We start from the raw sequence: 21,200 nt of genomic DNA, 5'->3' as shown, positions 1-21,200 counted from the left end.
ACACTGCCATAAATCTAAAATTTTGGCTTTGGGGAACAGCTAAAAACATCAGAGCAACCTGCTGTCAGACCCACTTCATGCATAAGGCAACTAAGATCCCGCAAAGGTGATGTGATGTTTTCGAAGTTTATATAAATAATGCTATTCCCTGCCTTCTAGAGCAATAAGACTGCATTTTTGTAATGCAGCTATATCAAGCCAGCAGCTTATAGACTTTCTGGTGATGAGCATATTCTTTTTGAGACAATATTTTAAAATCAGAAGGCTTCACATAGAACTATGTAGAAACAATTGAGAGATACGGTGGATCTTAGTCCTGTGTTCCATGTGACACTTAAAAGGCTATTGCTTTGGGTTCCTGTCAATAGCTCGGTGGTACCTATTGTTTTGATGTCAGATAACTGCCCATACACCCTGTCTGACTCCCATACACCTGTCTGACATTTATCTTTGCAAGCCAACCTTGGTATCATACACTTTTACAAAAAATTCGGTATCTACTATAATACAAGTAAGGCAACACAGAACTGGAATATATATACACAAAAACATTTACATAGACATATACATGATTGCACACCCACATATAAAGTTACCTACGTTTATCAGATGGTTCAAGTGACGGCAGACAAGCATGAGGATTCAGAGGAGGCTTTGGAGTTAAACAGTCTGGCTTCAACTTTCACTTTTATCACTGAGTAACTATGTAGCACTGGGAAAGTCTCTTGAACTTACTGAGACATGGTTTCTTAATTTGCAAAATGAATATGATGGCATTTTTGGGAAAAAAATAAAGAAACTGAGTGAAACTTTTAGCAAAGTGCCCAATGTTCGTAGATTGAGATTTCTTGCAGGCTGGGAACTGGCACCAAGTTCTCCTGACTTCCAGGCAGAGATTTTTCCCATCATGTCACTTTTTTACACTCACCATCTCTTATGTGTCACCCTAGTCCCTAGTCTCTTCTGCTCTGTAATGTAAAAGATTCATGAGGTGGGAAGAGTCTGAAAGGTCTCATAACCAAGCACTTTATGAGTGACCGAGCATTTTTGACATTCTGTGCTAACAAAAGCCACCCTCAAAGATTTTTATATGGGGAAACTGAAGATTGCCCTGTGTGGGCAGTGGCTCACTGAGTCATATATTCAGTTTGATCCTGAATAGGACTACTGTAGATGGTTTTATGTCTAATTAGCCATGACTGTTAAAGACTTAAAAAAATGAGAATAATCAAATTTTATGCTTCACTAGGTCAATCAATGGCTATGGAAGTGCAGCTGCTCTCCTTTACAAATGCTTCCAAGAGTTTTTCACAATTCATTGGACACCTAAGTGGGTGATTTTACCTCTGTTGAACTAATGACTTGTAAAATTTATCTGAGCCCCAAATCCAGACCACTCAATTCAATGTCTAGACGCAACCAGGCTTCACATTCTCAATTTTCTTCCTTCTTTCTCCACTTTCAGGCATTTGCTCTGAATCTTACAATACCTTTGCTGATTATGTGACCAAATAGCACATAAGAAAACTCAGACTGAGGGAGCAGACATGCTTTTTGAGACAGTATTCCCTAAGCCTCTGGTACCTCATAAATGAAAGTATCTGAAGCTTGCATGACAACATTCCTCAAAGTTTGGTGCTTGGCTTACCTACCTCAGAATTACTTGTTGTCAATTATGAAAACTACAAAAATAACATGCAAAAAAGTAAAATAAACAACAAAATGAAATAGAGAAAGAGAGAATAAATCTTTCAAGCTCATACTGTAACAAACTTTGCAATCTCTAGAGGGAAGACACAGGAATATGCCTTGTAACACATGCATTTCTGATGTCACTGATGCACAGACAACTATGAGATTTCCTGAGCAATTTGCTCAATCAATGAATATTTAGAGTAGCATGACAGTTTGAGAATTACTTGAAATGTATGGAAACTATTGGAATTACTTCAGCAACACATCTTACAATGTAGGAGGTATCATGGAGCCTTTGAAGTTATAGGGCCAAGCCTCTAGGAGTACACAGTGCTCTTCAACTCCTTGCATACAATAAAACCAGAAAAGGGGTAAAGGAGGTGACATGATTTCAGATAGGCCGTTAAGTATAGTCAGGATTTTAAAGAAAGGACAGAAAAAGACAGAATTTTCCATATAGGGAGGGACAACATGGATAAATGGGAGGAGATACTAATAGTATGTTGTTTAGGGATAATGGAAAAAGACATGAATGAACAAAGATAAAGAAACTGCAAATGTGTACACTGTTTCCAAAAGTAGTAAATGCAGGAATACTTTTTGTGTTGCATTGTAGTATCTTGTATTGATGCAAATCTCTAGATCTAGTTTATGGTGTACCCAGTGTGAACCTGGCTGAGATATTTGACCCTCAAAGTCTCCTCCTCCAAAGTCAACCAGTTCCACTTTGGGCTTAAAGTGATGGGAAGCTGAGGCAAGACAGAATGAAGGTCCTGAGATGGCAACCAAAACCTCCACAAACAGCAGGAAAAAATGGAAAACAGAGAACAAAATAAAGGCAGAGACACATCCATCTCTGCTTGTCTTTCTACCTGGATCCCAAGGGGCTACCTCTCCACTCTGAAAACCAAGGAATCACCTCTGAAGAAATTTGTACATGTATGAGGATCAACCTATAAAACTTAGCATTGTAAAATATTGTTGAAGTGGAAACTGGAAACCACATTCATTTTATTTAAATCTAAAACAGAGAATTATATTTTTCTCAGGATTTTGTATTGGATTTAATAGGTTTTGTTTTTTGTTTGTTTGTTTGTTTTTTGGTAAATCCTAGATAGCTTGGAAGATCTACATATGATGAACATGTGCTTTTTTTCTGGTTTGTAAAATCGAAGAAATAACATTTTTATTCTTTCTCTTTCCATCCCCTGACTAGATTAGTATTGCTCATTAACACTATTCTGGAGCTGTAGTTAGTGGTGAGGTGGTATTTGAGTATGGTGTGTGGGCACTCATGTAGGTTTATCTGCTGAAGTTGCTTGAATTCCTAGTGGCAAGTGGAAGCAAGGCTTACATGGGAGAGTCTTCTGGTTGCTGTGCTCTGCCTACTTCTTTTTTTTTTTTTTTTTTTTTTTTTTTTTTTTTTGAGACGGAGTCTCGCTCTGTCGCCCAGGCTGGAGTGCAGTGGCGCGATCTCTGCTCACTGCAAGCTCCGCCTCCCGGGTTCACGCCATTCTCCTGCCTCAGCCTCTCAAAGTAGCTGGGACTACAGGCGCCCGCCACCACGCCTGGCTAATTTTTTTGTATTTTTAGTAGAGACGGGGTTTCACCATGGTCTCGATCTCCTGACCTCGTGATCCGCCCGCCTCGGCCTCCCAAAGTGCTGGGATTACAAGCGTGAGCCACCACGCCCGGCCTGCCTACTTCTTATAGTAAGGCCTCATTGCTATTGTCAGTGAAAGGTACTGCCAGACTTTATCCAAAATATTGGTCTAAGCATCGCAACTACACAGTTGCATGTACACAGTTGCATGTACACAATTAGTACAGTGGAAATACAGTTTTCTTAAATCACCCTATATAGATTTCTCCTACCTTTCATGAAAAGTACTTTAACTTCTCTCTGGGGCTCAGTAGCTTCCCTGCCCTCAGGCTGTGTTCTTACAATGGGGCCAATCCCACTCCAGTTCCAGACATGGGCATAAGACTTAAGCCCAAGCCAAGAAACACATTTCATTCCCTTGACTATAAACATTGAGGTGAGGGTAGTTATGAAATCACATTGGGGCTAGTTTGAACCAATCAGAGGAGAGATTGATCAGAAAAGAGAAAGATTTTTTTTAATTGCTATTTCTCTTCTTTTTTCCTGGATTTAATCCTGCATAGAGTAGGAGAACCTAACTGAGAATGAAGCCAGCACAAATAATGGGAGAAGAAGACTGGAGATAAATTTCATGGATGATATCATTTGACTCCTAAGTCAAGCTATGCATGAGGATAAATGTTATCTTGGATTTTTTAAGTTTTATTACAAAACATAGTCTTATTATACTTCTGGCATCAAGAACATTTATTTGTTTGCATGTTTTCATTTTCCACTTACGAGTGTCCTGATGCTAGTTTTTAATAATTAAAAGCATTTGCTTCTTCTGAAGTTTATTAGACATTTCAGCAATATGACATCATTCTTTTGGCTAGATATCAGTACACACTACCATTTTACTTTAGTTCTAAATCCTTTCCATCTCCTTCATTTATTTTTCTAGTGAATGACCTATAAACAAACATGTATAGTGAAAAGACTGCCACTTAAAGGGCTTCTTTGTTTAATCTCAACACAAAGATTGTCTTGAAAGTTGAGTTTTATCATCTAATACATTACTATGGTAAAATATGGCTTTCATATGCTTGATTTTCTAAAGCATGTATTCACCTATAAGATATTCTCATTTTTGTGTCCTACTTGGTCTACGGATGCTTGGTCCACTGGTTTTAGTATACTAAAATCATTAGGTATTATTAAAATATAATAACACCAACTTATTGAAAGATAAAAACTCTCCCCCTCCCCTCTCCTTCCTTCCTTCCTCCCTTCCTTCCTTCCTTCCTTCCTTCCTTCCTTCCTTCCTTCCTTCCTTCCTTCCTTCCTTCTTGTGGGGATGGGGTATTGAAGGGATTAAATGCCAGAGAAAAACTCCAAGATGGGATGGGAGACATAGGTCCAATATATAAAGAAGGTTAGTTTGAGTGGGCTTAAGACAGAAGCAGGAGAAAAGGAGGCTAGAGAGCCAATAAAACAAAGTTCATAGTGATAACTGGAACAGGATAGACCTCAAAGGCTTAAAGATGTCAGAGTCCCTGCATTTTTTCCTACCTTCAGAATCCACCACCTTCAGTCATGGAGAAGTCTTAATGAAGTTACCCAATCTATAACAATTCTATGCTGTGCACGCTGATTGGAATTATCTTCATCAATGCATTCTGTTTTGCTTTTGCCTTTTGCAGATGACTCACAGTTTCTCACTCACTGAAGCTCGTCCAACATTTCTAGAAATATGGAGTACAAAAAGAATACGTAGCTTTTGTTAATTCTATAGATTGAATTAGAACTCCCAAATGATTTTTCAAATGAATATCCCGTTTTAAATCATTTAACTTTTTAAAGATGTAATTTCACTCTCCAATTAGTATTTCCTAGTAATTATACTTAAATGTCTCATAAAGAGCTCAGTAAATGTTACTTCAGCTTTTACTACCTCTTGCTAGAAACAGTTTCTCTTCTTTCTTATTAGGAACCAGCATCCTAGCTAACCAGCTCCTTCAGAATGAGTTTACTAAAGGATATATTTTCTAAGGAATATGCACATTATATATTTAGGGTTCATGCCAAGCTGTTATTGTTGTACGCCTTAACTGATTACTAAGGATTTATTGCTGGCCACTTCAAACACATACTTGGTAGTGTCCTCTCCATTGGCCAACCTGTTTCTCCGACCTTCCATGTACTTGAAAACATCCATGACTGTACGTGACTCTATCAATTCCCTGGGCAGGGGTTGGGGGGATTTATTGATATATGTTCTGATGCTATTTATTGAATCCTCTCATTTTGTTAAGCACTGTCCTGGATGTTATGGAGGATGTAATGATTAACCACATAAGAATACTCTCCTCAAGAAATATACAGTCTAATAGAAAGAAATGAAGACCAATAATTTAGAATCCATTCTGGAAGGGAGAAAGTCAAAACAGGTCTTACAGTATAAATTGACGGTGTGAGCAGGGTTGGGTTCTGTCTGGAGATTCTAGGGTAGAACTGGTTCCTTGGCCTTTCTAGCTTTGAGAGGCTTCCCACATTCCCTGGTTCTCAATCTCACACTCTGACCTCCACTTATATTGTCACATCTCCTTTGCTAACTCGGACCCATACCTCTTATAAGGACCCCTGTGATTACACTGGGCCCACTGGCTAATCTGCAATAATCTCCCTGTCTCAAAATCTTTAATTTAATTACATCTGCAAAGCCTTTTTTTGCCATGTAAAGTAACATATTTATAAATTCTAAGATTAAGACATGAACATTTTCGTGGTGGGGACAATATTCTGCCTGTCATAGTTTCTATCTTGTTAGTGAAATAAAAATGCTCAAGGAGCCATTGAGAAAAGGCCTATCACCTCCAAACTTGCCTTTCCATCACTTTTGAACAGTAGGTGGACTCTACCACCTAAATGTTTCCTGGATTCATCCTATAAAAGTCACTTACTGGAAGCCACACACTGAAGAACAGAGTCAGAAGTTGAGTCATAAAACCAACATGCTTACTATGGAAAAGATGAAGCCCAAATCATGTTGTTACCAGCTGAAAATCACAAGGATATGTAGCTGTTACATGACATGGCCTTTTCACATGTGTGAATATAAATTGATGTGAATATAAATACATATAAAATCTTTCAGTGAAGAAATGAATCAATCAATAAATATGTTATCTTTGTCTTCTTCTTTTCCCCTGTTCTTTCCCAGTACATTAATCAAGCACCTACTTTGGGACAAGCACCGCTGAGAATACAATGGCAGAAGACCATCTTACCCTCAAGAAACATTGCAGTCACAGAGAAAAAATAAGACAATGTGCAGACTCTGTCTATGGCAAGACAGACAAAGAAAAACATGTTTTATGTGAGTTCAGAACAGAGAGAAATCACTTCATCATCTCATAATGTTACCGGTGAAGAGATCGGAGTTATGCCGAGTTACTGGCTGCAAATCCCTATGTATCTGCAGCAACTTGAATTCTTGCCTCCTCAGAAGAAAGATTTTGACTGAGGAGCATAAAGCAGAAAAAGAGACTGAGATGAGTTCCAGAGCAGGAGTGGAAGTTTGTTTAAAAGGCCTTAGAACAGAAAAGAAAGGAAAGTTCACTTGGAAGAGATCCAAGAGGGTTCGTGAAGGTTAAAGAGAGAGAAGTTCAAGTGCCCCATTGAACCATGATCCTAGGACTTTTATAGGTGCACCTCTTTCCCATGATTCTTCCCTTAGGGTGCGCTTTCCTCTTGTACAGTGTTCTCCTTACCCTTGGGAATGGAGCACCTGCGCTGTGTTTAGGGAGTTACATGCTTGCCAATCTGAGGCTTTCTTCCCTTTTTCCAAAGGGGAGTACCCAGAAGATCATACTTCACCATTTTTGTCTCTTAATGTTCACACCTAGAAAGTTGCTTCTTTCTGGGGTGTACATTCAGTTAATATTTTGATGTTAATAGGTGTGGACCATCAGGAAATGACCTCTCCATGGCACAGGCTGCCATATATCACCTCTAGAGAGGCAATGATATAACCGCCAAACCATCACCTGACATTTCTAGGGGGTGGGGGGAAGAGCCCTCTCTTGCCCTGCTCATGCCTGACTACCCGTAATAGTAAAATACTTACAGTGCCTCACACACACACACACACACACGCACACACACACACACCTCCCTCATGCAGACAGGGACAGTGTTTTGTCCCCACTCTTTTTGTTGTTATTGAGGCAGAGAAGCTATATCAATCATCTCAGATTATAAAACTAAAAAGTGATGAAATAGGATTAAAAACCTGTTACCTGAATTATAATTTATTATTTCACCTTCTCTCTCAAAAAAGAGAAAATGCAAAAATAAGAAAAAGAACACAGTAAACAAACAAATGCTAATATTTAAATCTCTTATAACATAGCAATAAAGAACTCACGCTGGCCCACATCCAATTACAAATTCAAAGCTGACCGAGTTCAATATGTGAATTATGAATCAAACAACTCTATTAATGCAAAGATAATTTAAACCTTAAAATTAAATATTAATTTCCCCGAAACATTACTCCTTCTTTCTTTTCTAGGTTCTATATCATCCTACATTTTTGCCAGAGGAGCAATTAGATATTTTACAAATATATCAACATTTTTCTACACTGAGAATGACATGACCAAGCGCCAGGTGCCGCCTCATGAGTCCAGCTCTAGGAAGAAGGGAGATTCCTTGCTTGGCTTTTTCAAATTCACATGGCGTTTCCTTTGTTTGATAACATAAGCCTTTAAAATAAATAACAAATAATGTACAAAAGAAAAATTAACTACATAATATATCGTAAACATCAATTATGTACAGTGAAGTGGAACATGATGCTCTCTGAGCATAAGGGAAGATAAATATAGCTCTGCCATACACATTCACATTCCGTGTACATTGAACTCTTTTTTTAAAATTTTACTAACATTTTCTGTCATTGGAAATGATAATGATCTTGCCTACTAGTTTCTACTGTTACATTGTCAAGAGTTAATCTAATTGTAAATATACTTATAAAAGATACTTGTGCTATGATAGTCCATTGACAATTACGATTTCAGAGTTTTAAAATATTTTCTAAATACCCTAAAAGTAAAGATTTAGTAAAAATCACAGCTAAGTTATAAGATTATTGTGAAGATTAAATAAGACAGTGTATGCAGAGGGCCCAGACTAAATTGAATAAAGGTAACTGTGAAACTGGCATAAAAGAGCAAGATAGGCAGCTAATGAGTGTGCCTATTCAGTGGCCCTTCCTTCTTGTCTCAATTATTTTTAGGTTCCCTACACATTGGAGACTCTGCAACACAGAAGTTAAGACTTGTGGAGTAGAACTGCTTGAATGCCAGCTCCATTTACTAGCTGTGTGGTTCAACACATTACTTAATTCTTCTAAGCCTCCGTTTTCTTAGGCTCACAAGGTATAATTACTGCACTTACGTCATAGGACTGCTGTGAGGATGAAAAAGAGAAAGCATATGTTTAAGGTGTTTAGAATAGTAGAACATAAACAGTGCTTAGTAAACTTTTAGCAGTAATACCAAGACTAGTGGTTTGCAGAAATGTCTGAATATATCTCTCCAGAGTGCCAAGGGTCTACCATTTATGTAGTAAATGACAGCATGGTAACAACAGTTTTCAGATGTTATGACATCTAATCTATATATTTGTTAAAACTTTTTTCCATCTCATAGTGTCTCATGAAATATGCAGAAATTAAACATATATGGCACAAATACTGTTACACTTCTTCCTAATCTATGACAATTAAAACCAATAAATTCACAAATTATTTCTGGGTTTTGGAAAACCCTTAGAATTATTCTAAACACAAATCCAGACCAGCAGCATGTTTGTTTACTATTGCTATTGTAACAAATTACCACATTTTTTTTAGATTAAAATAACAGTAATTTATTTGCTTGCAGTTACGGAGAAAAGAAGTTCAAAATTAACCTTATGAGTCTAAAAATCAAGGTTTCTGTAGAACTGTTAGCTCTGGAAGCTCCAAGGGAGAATTAATTTCCTGTCTCTTCCAGCTTCCTGTGTTGGCTGGCATGCCTTTGCTTGTAGTCAAACTACTTCAACTTCACGCCTCCATTGTCTTAAATCATACTCTCTTTTCTCTACTCAAATCTCTCTCTGCCTCTCTTCTAAAGACACTTGTGATTATATTTAGGACACACTCATATAATCCAGGAAAATATCCTTATCTCAAAACCTTTAATTTACTTACATCTGCAACACCTCTTTTTCCATATAAAGAAAACGTTCACAGATTCCAGAGAGTAGAACATGGATGTGTTGGGGAGCTATTATTCAGCCTACCAGGACCACAATTAGTGGGTAATAGCCTGCACATGAGATTCAGAAGGAACTGACTTGATGGAGTCAAGAAGACAAATTTGGGTTAGGGGAGAACAAAAAAATGACTGAAGTCTTCTGTAGCATCTGCTAACGTTATTCAGTCTTGTGAATACTCATCTGTATTATGCCAGCTAAATGATTTGTAGAAACATAAATCTAGCTCATTTTCAAAATTTGTCAATGAGAAACCTCAAATAATACAATATTTAGATATTTATATAATATTTAGGTGCTGAAGTAAAACTGACCGAAAAGTTTACCTTTGCAACTGGGTGGTGAAGGGAAGAATACAGAGAATGAGAATTGGCAGCTCTCTTTTAATATGTGGATAAATACTATCCCATTTCTTCAATCACTTATGAGGAGATCAATAACGTCTGAATGAAAGAGTACAGAACAAAAGAGAAATAACATCGAATTTTAGGCAACTTGATTTCAGGGCATAACCTTTGGGTTATATTACTATGATCTTTGAGATAAATTCTTACTCTAAATTCATAATTGGGTATTTTCAGGTTTGCAATGAAAATATGGAATAAATGACGGAAAGGTCTCTATTACTATGCCCTAATAAATGTGGAGGAAAACAGGACTTGGTGACTTCTTGATAATGACTATCTGCAGCATATTTCCCTATAGTCAGTTTTTCTTTATTATGTTAAAACAGTTTTAAAATAGTGACATACCTCCAATTGGCCCCTAATCCCAGCATTGAAGTTCTAGAAGTCATTGTTTCTATGCCGAACCTATTACAGTTAATTGGACCACAAATAGACACTGAATTTAAGTTAAAACAATAAACTTTTCTCATATAGGATTTTTGAAATCCATCTGATATTTTTACAGAGCAAGTCTGTACATCTGAACCTGTCTAAACTGGCAATATATATGTTTTAGAATTTAGAGGCAGCAATAAAATTTCATTTGGAAAGTTGGGAAGCAGGGCAGATTATGGATGAGAACGAAGAGAGGCTAAGTCTAAAAATGCTGAAAAGAATAAGTTTTTCCCCAGGATCCAGTTCTTTTCTTAGGTTTGACTATATTGTTCAGTAACATTGCTTACACTCAACTTTTGCATTCAAAGTCAATGGGAGGCATACAATTGACACATAATGTTATTGGGGACATCCTTCTTGAACTTTCCCACTTCTTCATGATGCTTACACTTTAAAGAACATTCTTATTAATCCTTACAATAACCATGAGATAGATATTAATATTTACATTTTACAGATGGACAGATGGATACTCAGAGAGATTGAAATAAGCTTAATGCTAAGTAGCTAGTAGAAGACAAGTTTGGAATGCTAACCCAGGATTACTGGTAGTCACAAAGTTATTTCCAGTAAACCATTCTTGTCTTCCCTCTCCTCCTCACAGAAAGTTGACTATCCTCAAATCCTTTGCTTATCCATGACTATGGCTACTGAATGTGGATTTACATTCTTCCATGCCAAGACTGTTTAAGTTTCTCTTCAGTTTTCTCGAGCCAGTGTGAAATGCTCTCAGATACACTCCAAAAACATATGGCATGATGAACCTTTATAGCTGGGAAAAAAGCCCTTAAAGATAAAGGGGTCTCTGTCAAATATAGATTTTGTGTGTAATACAAGAAATAGCTCTCTTTTCAGGTTTTCAAAGCTGTTTACTAATAATTTAATCTCCTCATATTGCTAAAATTAATATTTTTCTAGCTTTACTAGTACAAATCACTGTTCAGGAAGTAGAGAGCACTGTGTTTACGTAAATTTGGACAATAAGATTGAAAAATAAAAGATCCGTAGTGTCTAAACATAAGATCTCAAGCAGGGTCCATGATAGGAGCTACTGAAATGTGGTAGAGTTCTCAGATTATTTTCCGAAACGCTTTCCTGTCACTATTCTTTCAACAAATACTAACAACTAACATTTCTTGAGAATTTGACAATAACCATATTAAGAAATTTCATGTATTATTTAAGTTAATCATATTATCATTCTTGATATACTGTAATTACTCCTATTTACCATATTTTAAAGATAGACTTTCAGAGAAAGATTAAGAGATGCCTGAAAGTCAATGGCTTTATAAGTGGCTGGTTATCCTACCCAATTGTATATGATCGATGCACTTCACCACTGAATTCTTTCACACTAGTAAAAATTGTGGAAGGCTAGATGATTAGTTATAATAATTTGGGAGACAGTAAAAACAAAGAAAGAGAAAGAATACTTCCAAATAGGACCAAATGAGAACAGAGATGCATGCTATCAACAGTGACTTCAGCTCTTCAGCTATAGTCCTCACTTTGAGGAAGTTTATGGTAGGTGACTAAAGAGTAACATTTTTTCCCAGTTTACAAATTATCACATCCATAGACCATGAGTGGCCATTTTGTGGCACCTCTTTTTCTTTTTTCCCTTTTAAGTCACTTTTTCAACCTAATTTTTCCTGGAGAACTGATGCTCAAGATCTCATGCTTTTTTACGGTTCATAGTACTTCTGTTTACCCTCCCTTGGCTCTTCCAATTTCTTCTTCTTTTTTCCGTCTCTCACCATGAGAGACAATGTGTCATGAGACATAAAGTCATGAGAATGAAATAGGTTAAAAGAAATGATCTATTACATCTCAAGTCTTTCTTTAAAAAGAAACACACCTCAAATTTTGGTTTCGTGGTTAGGAGTTATCTTGTGGGAATACTGTAGATCTTTCAACCTCCACTGAGTGTCATTTCTGACAAAACCTTGAGAGATAGGAGCTTCAATAATAACCCTTGTTACTCATTCCACAGCATCTGATTCACTTTGTCAAAGGGGTGTTTCTATGGCTGAATCTAAGTCCAGATGCACAGCCAGCTCAAGAAATATTGAATGCTGATCACCAGTTTATATTGGAAAAGCCCTCTTCATTGAATCATTTTCTCACTTCTACTCTACTCTAGACTCTTAAACTTATCTGAATAACTAGTGTCTGATACCTTTCTTTAAAATTGATTCCTTAAGTTATATAATAATTGTGAGAATTCTCTTCAATCTTTCCCTACAATTCCAACAATGCTGAGAAGAGAGGTGCCCATAGGCAAGGGTAACCACCATCTCTTTTCACCTAACCTACATCTCCTTCTTATGACTTTGAGGAAATTGCTGTACAAAAAATTTTATCTGAGAAATCTAGGCTCGGTCTCAATCTTGTAGCAATAAAGATTTATTACTAGGAAGCTTATTTATGTGTCTATACATCTGGAGTCTTTGTTTCATTACTGCCCACACAGAGTTGGAAATCTGTGGAGAATGGGAAAGGATCATCTTTATTATAAACTCAGTTTCACCTATTTTCTACCCATCACCTTTTTTAGTATAATTTATGACCATCTGAACCCAGACCTAAAAAAGAAAGTTTTAATTTTAATAAAGATTTGAAAACAGGTGAGTTATTGTTTGCAGTTTCAGTGTGAGACAAGATCTGGAGAATGTGTCATTAAATGCATCATTACAAAAGCATATTATTCCTTCCAGAAGATAATCAGTTATGTCACTATATCTGGTTTTATGTCCATTCAGGGTGAGTGGATTCTTCTTTTGACATGAAAATTTGGATTGTAGGGAAAGTAAAAAACAGAAAAAAAAAAGAGGCTCACTGACTAGTTAATTAAAAAAAAGATAGAGATGCAGCTGCTGTTTTCAAAGTAGCAATATGTGAAGTGATATCCATAAAAGGAATCATAAAACAGCCATTGCAAGTTAAATGAATGATGTTTAATTATTGAAAAATACATCTCTTTGCATATTTTTCCAATTTTCACCACACTTTAATATCTCTAAATAAAACAAAGTGGAACACTTCAACTTTGGAAGCTTCATTATAAACATTAGTCTTAGACTATTTTAACTTCCTTTCATAGATATCAGTTCTTTTGCTTAACTTAGAACTTTGCAAGATCCCATTTATGGAGGTAAAACTTCAGATCTGTTCTATTGATTAGCTAATTAAAGACAAAGAGGTTGCTTCTCTGCAAATGAGAAGGGAAAAAATGGGCAATCCTTTCCATTGTTCCTCAAACTTCTCTGCTGATGAGCTGTCACCCTGACTTCAACCACATCATGGCCATTTTTTCATTTTTCAAGACTATGTTAGTTATGAATATCTTGTCTACTAACCAAAATAGCTTAAGCTAAAAAGCACAAAACATTATAAAATAGAAGACAGAAGTTATATGCAATACATAGTATGTGTGTGTGTGTGTGTGTGTGTGAGAGAGAGAGATACCTTTAGATGATACTTTCCTTGAGAAGAGAGCCTACACTGTCATTTCTTTATTAACACTGTGACCAGGTTTGTAAAGCCAAAGTTGGCACGTACTGACACTACGGAAGTATATATGACAGTCTACTTGGTGCTGATACTTGAATTTTGCTCCTTTTGCATTTCTAAGATAATTAGAACCATTGCTATTTTAAAAGTATCCTTTCAACATTTCTTTCCTTACAATTAATAGAAATGTAAAAGTTTCTGTTTTCATTTTTAAATGTGTAAACCTAAAGTCATAGAGAAGTGTTTGGAAGGAAATTAAATAAATACATGAAGGCAAGACAGCATATGGAAATTATTTCCAGTAGTCTTGCCTATGATTTTGATCTGTAAAAATCTCTGTGAGTTAACGTAAAGGAGCATGTTAGGCAGAATCAACTCAGGCACCTGTCAAAGACCTCCAGGCAACTGACTAAAGGTTATTTTTTTTTTTCCTTTTCTCTGAGTTGTGTTTATGGAAAAATGACCAGGCAAACCTTTTGGTAAAGAAATGGAAATAATAATGTTTTGTCCATCATTAAACATATTTGTCTCAAAAAATAATCCCATGTATTTTTTAAATTATTTGTCTTCAAGTGATTAACATAAGCTCATTTGTTTCCATAGTGCTTGTGCTTTCTATGCATGGATTGCTGAAGCTAAGTATTTTAGTGATTCGTATGAATAAATGGAACATTTAAAGTCCTGAAAGTTCTATAGATTAGGTAGCACACAGAGAAAGGAGAGAATTAGAAGCTTCTTAATAAGAAAAGTTTAAAGCACTTGAGCATCTAAGGAAAACATTTTGAAGATTAAATCCTGGATACAGAAACCTTATTATTAACAGGTTGCTAGACCTATTTTCATAGGGTGACTGAGATGTGAAAGATTAGTTTTAATGAGCACTGTGAATGCATATGAGGAGAGTAAGAGGAGATCATTAAAAAATCTTAGCTAGAAGTAGGACTACATTTTTATAAGGGCTGTAAAATGACCCAGTCATTATGATTATTATTGTGTTCATATGAAGGTAAGTGTATCACATTGCAAAGGAAACTTGGCTTTTAAATAAAAAAAAATCTGATGTTGAAAATTTGGTTTAATTACTTCCCAGCTTTGTAAAATTGGTAAACCTCTCTCTATGCTTCATTTTTTTTACAATGTATAAAACTAAGATTTTTAAAAGCTATCTTGCTTGTCAGAGAGTTACATGAAATAATGAATATAAAGCAGTAAGCACTGTGTCTAGCATATAGTGAGTTCTAAATAAATGTGGTGATAATGTTCAAGATAATATTAGATGTTATATCCTCAACATGGCCTCTCCTTCCAAAATTTTTTTGGAAAAATATAAATTTCATATATATATTTCCCCCCACCCAGGCTGGTCTTGAACTCCTGAACTCAAGCAATCCTTCCTCCTCGACCTCCTGAGTAGCTCTGACTATATATGCATACCACGACACTTGGCTTGAAACTTTCTAAAACTAAAAAAAATCAATGAGAATTTTATGAGATTTTCTTAATTCGTTAAATGTTATGAAAAACCTTGTAAATTCCACCAAAGTTTGTAGAACAAATTTTAATGAGGCACAAAATTCCAAGAGCAACTCATATTAGAATTGAAAGGAAGTAAGGAGACACATTAGAGACTTTGTACTTAAGGTACCCAGAGGTGATTATTAGCATTCTTCACTCAAGACTTTCCAATCACTTCTGGAACTCCACCTCACTGAAAAGAGCCATAACATTTTTGTTTACCTTATTCTTAACCTCTGAGGAATCTGTGTAATAAGATTACACAGAAAAATTCAACACGAGAGAAACAGCAAGGACAAGACAGAATTGCACCGTATGAAAGCCATAAAATAGTTTAGCCCCCTCTCAATCCTGACCAAAGAGTAACGATAGCCTACAGGGCCTTATCCTTCCCCATAGCTTGGATAAACTGTAGATAGGTTTCTTCCTTACTGTAGGCCCCTGCCATTCATTTTCTAAAGCATTTACTTAGAAAACTTGCAATTTTAATTTAAACTTTATGCAACACAGGGATGTCTTTCTCAAAGACCTGGGACCAGTGAAGGATTCACCTACTAATTAATTTAAAAATGTTTCCGTTCTTACTAGACTCAGTCATTATGCTAGATATCCTAAAGCTCACCCTCATGGAGTTCCAGTCCAATGAACTTCGTCAACTTTTAGGATTACAGAAAGGAATTTTAAGACACAAATATGACACTCGTAGCTCTATAGAAATGAAAGGTTTATAAATATTTTTGTATCAGTTCTGTGGCAGGCATATAAGCTTCATGGGAAAAACTGTACCTATTTCTTTTCATGGTCTAAGGAATTAGTGTTAGATAATAAATTGCCCATTACACTATTCAGAGAATTATGACAAAGAGGAATCATTTTTTAAGTATCATTTACCAAAGGGTCATGTGGTACATATAACGGGTGAATAAGGGAAGCCCTTCTAGGAAGTAAATACAAAAAATAATAATAAAATAGAAAAACAAAGATAATCTATCAAAGTCCTTTAGAGAGTGAGACATTCTGGCCAGTTACTAGGACTTGGTCCAGGCTGACCATCTGCTCATACTGAATTTTAATCCACTAGCTATTTGACAATGTCTCTCCAAGCTCATCTTCATAGAATATCCTTTCTGAGTAATTTTCTCACCATAGGAGGTCCTGTTGCCCTGATTTCAATATATTCTAGTCTTCCTTTTTTGGGATGACAGTGTTACACCAGATAGAAAGCTAAATAATAAGGATTTGAAGTAAATCCAGGGGTCAAGCAATAAGCCAAAAAGTTAATTAGACCACTCCCAAGTTACTATTCAGTAGCACTGTTCAACCTAATTTTTAATATTGTTTTGATTTGCAATTTCTTTGGCATGAGTCGGTGGAAAATTGCCTGAGACAAGTAATGTTATATGAAATATAACCATGGCACAGTTGGAAAACTACAAAATCAGCCCTCTAGGTTTTTATTCTTTTTCTTAACTTGAAGTCCAAGCTAAAATGATTACACAAGTTCCTAAGCGGGAACTTGATGGTCTTTTATAAAGATAATGAGACAGTAAGGTCCATATCTCCAAAAACTTGTTCTTTTCCTCTTACCACAATGTCTATTCCATCATCCTGCCATATCTATCTTGATAGCCCTGATAAACTACACTGTCAAAATGTCACATCTTACTCTTTTGTTTATCACAAATTCTCCCTAGGAAGTGAAACACAGCAAGGAGAGTATGATGACTTCAATAGGTTCCTTTCAGTGCTTGAATACACACAATAAAGACAACCATTAAAAAAGAATATTGATGATGTGTGTGCATTCTTAAGAGTGATGGTCCCGTAGGAAAATGGAGAAATCCTGCAGTGAGCACTTAGATGTCATCAGACTTGAGAGAAACCCTTCAAATATACCAAAGCGCTGAGCCAAACATCAACACTAATAGAATGCTTGTAAAATGATGCCTGTTAGCCAGACACAGTAAATAAAGCAAGAGAAAAAGCTGGAGATTTGTGGGTGGTTTTTAGTGAATGTGGGCAGGGTTAGAGAGGTACAAACTCACAGCATTCTGTTGGTCAAATGGGCTGTGAAGTATAAACGAGATGATAAAGCCATGTAGTGTCTTTTGTTGTTTTTGTCTGCCCATCATTCGTCTTCACTTCTGATGGCAATAACCTTCTGATTTTACTTGTTTGAACAACTACTTTTATACTCTCAAACCATATTAAGATGGGGAAGCCTTGGTTCTTTTTAGCTATAAAGATTGACATGTGGTTCGGGAATATCTAACTGGAGCATCACATCTCACTGACCACAGTATAAGACATGAAGAGAGTAAGGCCAAACTGAGGAAAAGATACTCAATTGTATACCTTCTGTTGAAAATACTGAAAAGAGAACATACTTTTCCACTAGATTTAGAAATTAACAAAGTACAAACCTGTGGCCATGGGAGATTACCTGTGGTTGAGGGATTTGTTTTAGAACGAAGCCAACACAAATACACACACACAAAGCAAGTCTGAAAGATCAAGAGAGGCCAATATTAATAAATTCATCTGAGTTCCTAGCCAGCTTTCCTCAGTTATTATTATATGTGAGCAAATAGTAATGCTTATTGTGTTTTGCTTGAAATTAGTTTGAGTTATATTTCTGTTACTTGTACTCCTCAAAACAGTTGTGAAATATGCAAATCATTAAACATCTGCCTTACTTAGTTTCTCTTAAAACATAAAGCCTGACTAATAGCGTCTTGTGTGTAGCTAATTTATTTCAGGAAATAATCCCAAGGAATGGGTGTGGGAATTGGGTAGTAATGCAGTAATAGGGAAAGCCAGTCCAAGGTTATGTGATCAAGTTTACCACTACTTTGAAGCACTGGTAATCAATGCTGCTAGAGGCATTTTCAGGATTGCTCATCCAAGGAATGAATGAGAGAGTAGCCACTGTCACACACGCAATATACAGTGCATGGCAGACACAGGATAATCACCACTAAACCCTTCTTTCAAAAATTTGAAAACAGGAGGGTTACTGTTCAATGGTTCCAATGATTCTGAACTCAAATGTCAGATTCAGTGGTGGAGCAGAAACTTAGCAGCAAGACTTAACTTGGCCATGATTTTTCTTGAATACCTTTCATTGGTAGGTTTATGTAATTTGCACGTTCAACATTTCTGTTTTCATCTACTTTTCTTTAACTCATGGTTAAATACCGATTATAGTTATGCTGAGGTATAGATTTCTTTCCTATTATTTCCACAAGATTAGCATAAGAAGGGTCAGTAAGTACATAAGCAAGCCCAGCTTCCTCACCCGCCTCCACGTCACAGCCACGATTGTACTGCCTATTACATATGTGAAGCCTTAGTTCTTCAGGTGTTTATAGGAATCAGTGATTACAGAATGAAAGACAGAGTCTATGATTAACTCTGAATTTAATTTTTATTAGAACTCTGCGAAATGAGTTCAGGCAAAGAGACTAATTCCAATTACTTGACAATACCTGCTGAGAACATTGTTTCACGTGAATTTCTGAGGCCATGTGTGAAAATAAACTTCTTTAATGATGAATAAGAGAATTGAAAGGATTAGCAAACAAGCCCTCCCTTTGCTATTCCTGATAAAGGGGTGAGAGGGATATTGTCTCAGGGGATGAGAGGCGGAAGCAATTATTCAGTGGCTCTCATCACAGATTTGTCAAGAGTAACCGTAGGGTACCACTCCTGCATTGCCAGATTATACCTCCAGATTTTACATGTATAAATGTTCAGAAGTTTTCTGTCATCATCCTATATCTTGGCATAGGAGTTGCTCCAGAGCAAGAAGTGAAAAATACAGGGCACAAGGCCTTTGGAAAGGCATTATCGAGTTGCACCAGTGGAAAGCATAGAAGACATAAAGAAGTAGACAAGAGATATCCAATAAAGATATTCTTCCACTGACTCTTTATGACACTATACTGTAACAGCCTGTGCTGATGAATGAAAAAATTCCCTAGAGTTTTACCAATATGAGGAGTGGCATTCTTGCTGTGACATTTTAAGAATTATATTTTCTGGATCCACAGTCTAACCATTTATTAAAAATCAGATTTAGTCTTTGAGCAGTAAATTATGTCATTTGAGCTTAGGGTACAGCTGCTGGATGTGAATATCAATAGAAATAAAAATTAACAGTGCAACATGCTAATAAAATAGAGAAATTTTATTTCCTAATAGCATTCCTCCTAAAAGTGCTAATAGCCTGACCCATATTTATTCTTACTTTCTGCAGAAGATGCTGTTTTCAATAAGTTTTTGGAAATAACACTGACAGTAATGAAGCAGAAAAAAAAATGATGAATGTTAAGAAATTAAGGTGGTACATAATAAGCTATAAAATTGTACCTCTTTGTTGTCCATGCACTATTGGTGAGCTTGCACAGTTTTAGACCTCTTTAATTTATGATTAAATAGTTTTATTTCTTTCAGCAACAATGGATATAATTTCCTCATCTATCATTAGAATGGTTTAATACTTTCATTAATTCACACATCATAAAGCAGAGAGTAATTTTTATACCCACTCCAATCACTCATTGCTCTTGTTCCAGAAAAGAAAGCACTGTTTTCTACTGATTTCAGAGTTAGACTTAAGGCCAAGATCTTCATGAGCAATCACAATTAGAAAGAGGAAATATACAGATGGACTTCTATTGTCACTATTTCTTTATAATCATGATTTGGGATATTGTTCAGTTTTGGAACAAATCAGAAATGCAACACTGTAATGCTGGCTGTGTGACAATGGAAGTCAGTAATGATGACCCTTGAGAACAGGGAGTTGTTTTCCTCACTGAATTCATGAAAAATCCCTGGATATCCATTACCTCTTTTTCAGTGGCAAAAACCTTTCATTTGCTGAGCACATGGGCTAGATTTGAAAGCAGCAGCTCAAGACAGAGGTGAATATGTTTCAGCCAATTCTCTAGAGAAGCCCTGAGTCTTATCATATTCCTTTCATCTAAGCAGCATCTCTTCAGAAGGCTCTCTCTTTCCCCTTCAGAGATAACCACTCAAATTTGTATTCAAAACATACTGGCAAGAGGAAAGAGGCATTTATACTGTTGTAATAAAATCCTCAAGTGATACAGGCCCCAATAGAACTTTATAATTATGGTGATTTTCTAAAATTGATGTTGTATAAATAAGAGCATGTCCTCTGAAGGAAAGGCCACTGGGGGGCTGATAGACTGATCATAATATAAAAGCAGGCTCAGAAGATACTGTGCTAACAAAAAGCTTGATAATTTAGCCCCATTGAAAATTTTGAAAATCATGGATTTTACCTGTCTCATGAAATTATATGGAATCTAACACAAAGATTGCAAGATTAAGAATTTAAGAATGAAGAAAGGAGATACATAATCTAATAAATGAAAATAACCTATGATATGAATGAAAAATGTGCAGTATTCCTATCTGTCACTCATGTGTAAGACATCATTAATCTACTAAAAAACACTTTCATGCAGAGTACTGAGAAAACCTCAAAATCTTCTGCAACATAAACCTTCAGGCAGACATTCCTAACCTTTCAAAGAGAAACCTACACATAATATCTGCTCTATTATCACACCCAGTCTTATCTCACATATACCCCAATACAATGTGTCAGTGCAGTGGAGAACGTTAAAAGTGGGTTAAAAAAATACCCAGCACTTTTAAAAACTACCCAGAACTGTCCTATCACTATTTCT

General features: G+C 36.2%; 1 long non-coding RNA gene across 1 annotated transcript in view; it reads right to left on the bottom strand.

The window, feature by feature from the left end:
- Positions 1 to 3,682, bottom strand: part of LOC115832297 — a 196,340-nt gene extending 192,658 nt beyond the window's left edge. Inside the window, exon 1 of the long non-coding RNA XR_004027706.1 lies at positions 3,571 to 3,682. This is a non-coding gene — a long non-coding RNA (uncharacterized LOC115832297). The remainder of the gene's footprint in view (positions 1 to 3,570) is intronic.
- Positions 3,683 to 21,200: the final 17,518 nt, after the last annotated feature.

Source organism: Nomascus leucogenys, chromosome 3 (assembly GCF_006542625.1).
Source record: "Nomascus leucogenys isolate Asia chromosome 3, Asia_NLE_v1, whole genome shotgun sequence".
In the NCBI taxonomy this organism is placed as follows: domain Eukaryota; kingdom Metazoa; phylum Chordata; class Mammalia; order Primates; family Hylobatidae; genus Nomascus; species Nomascus leucogenys.
This window is presented reverse-complemented; position numbering and strand designations above follow the sequence as displayed.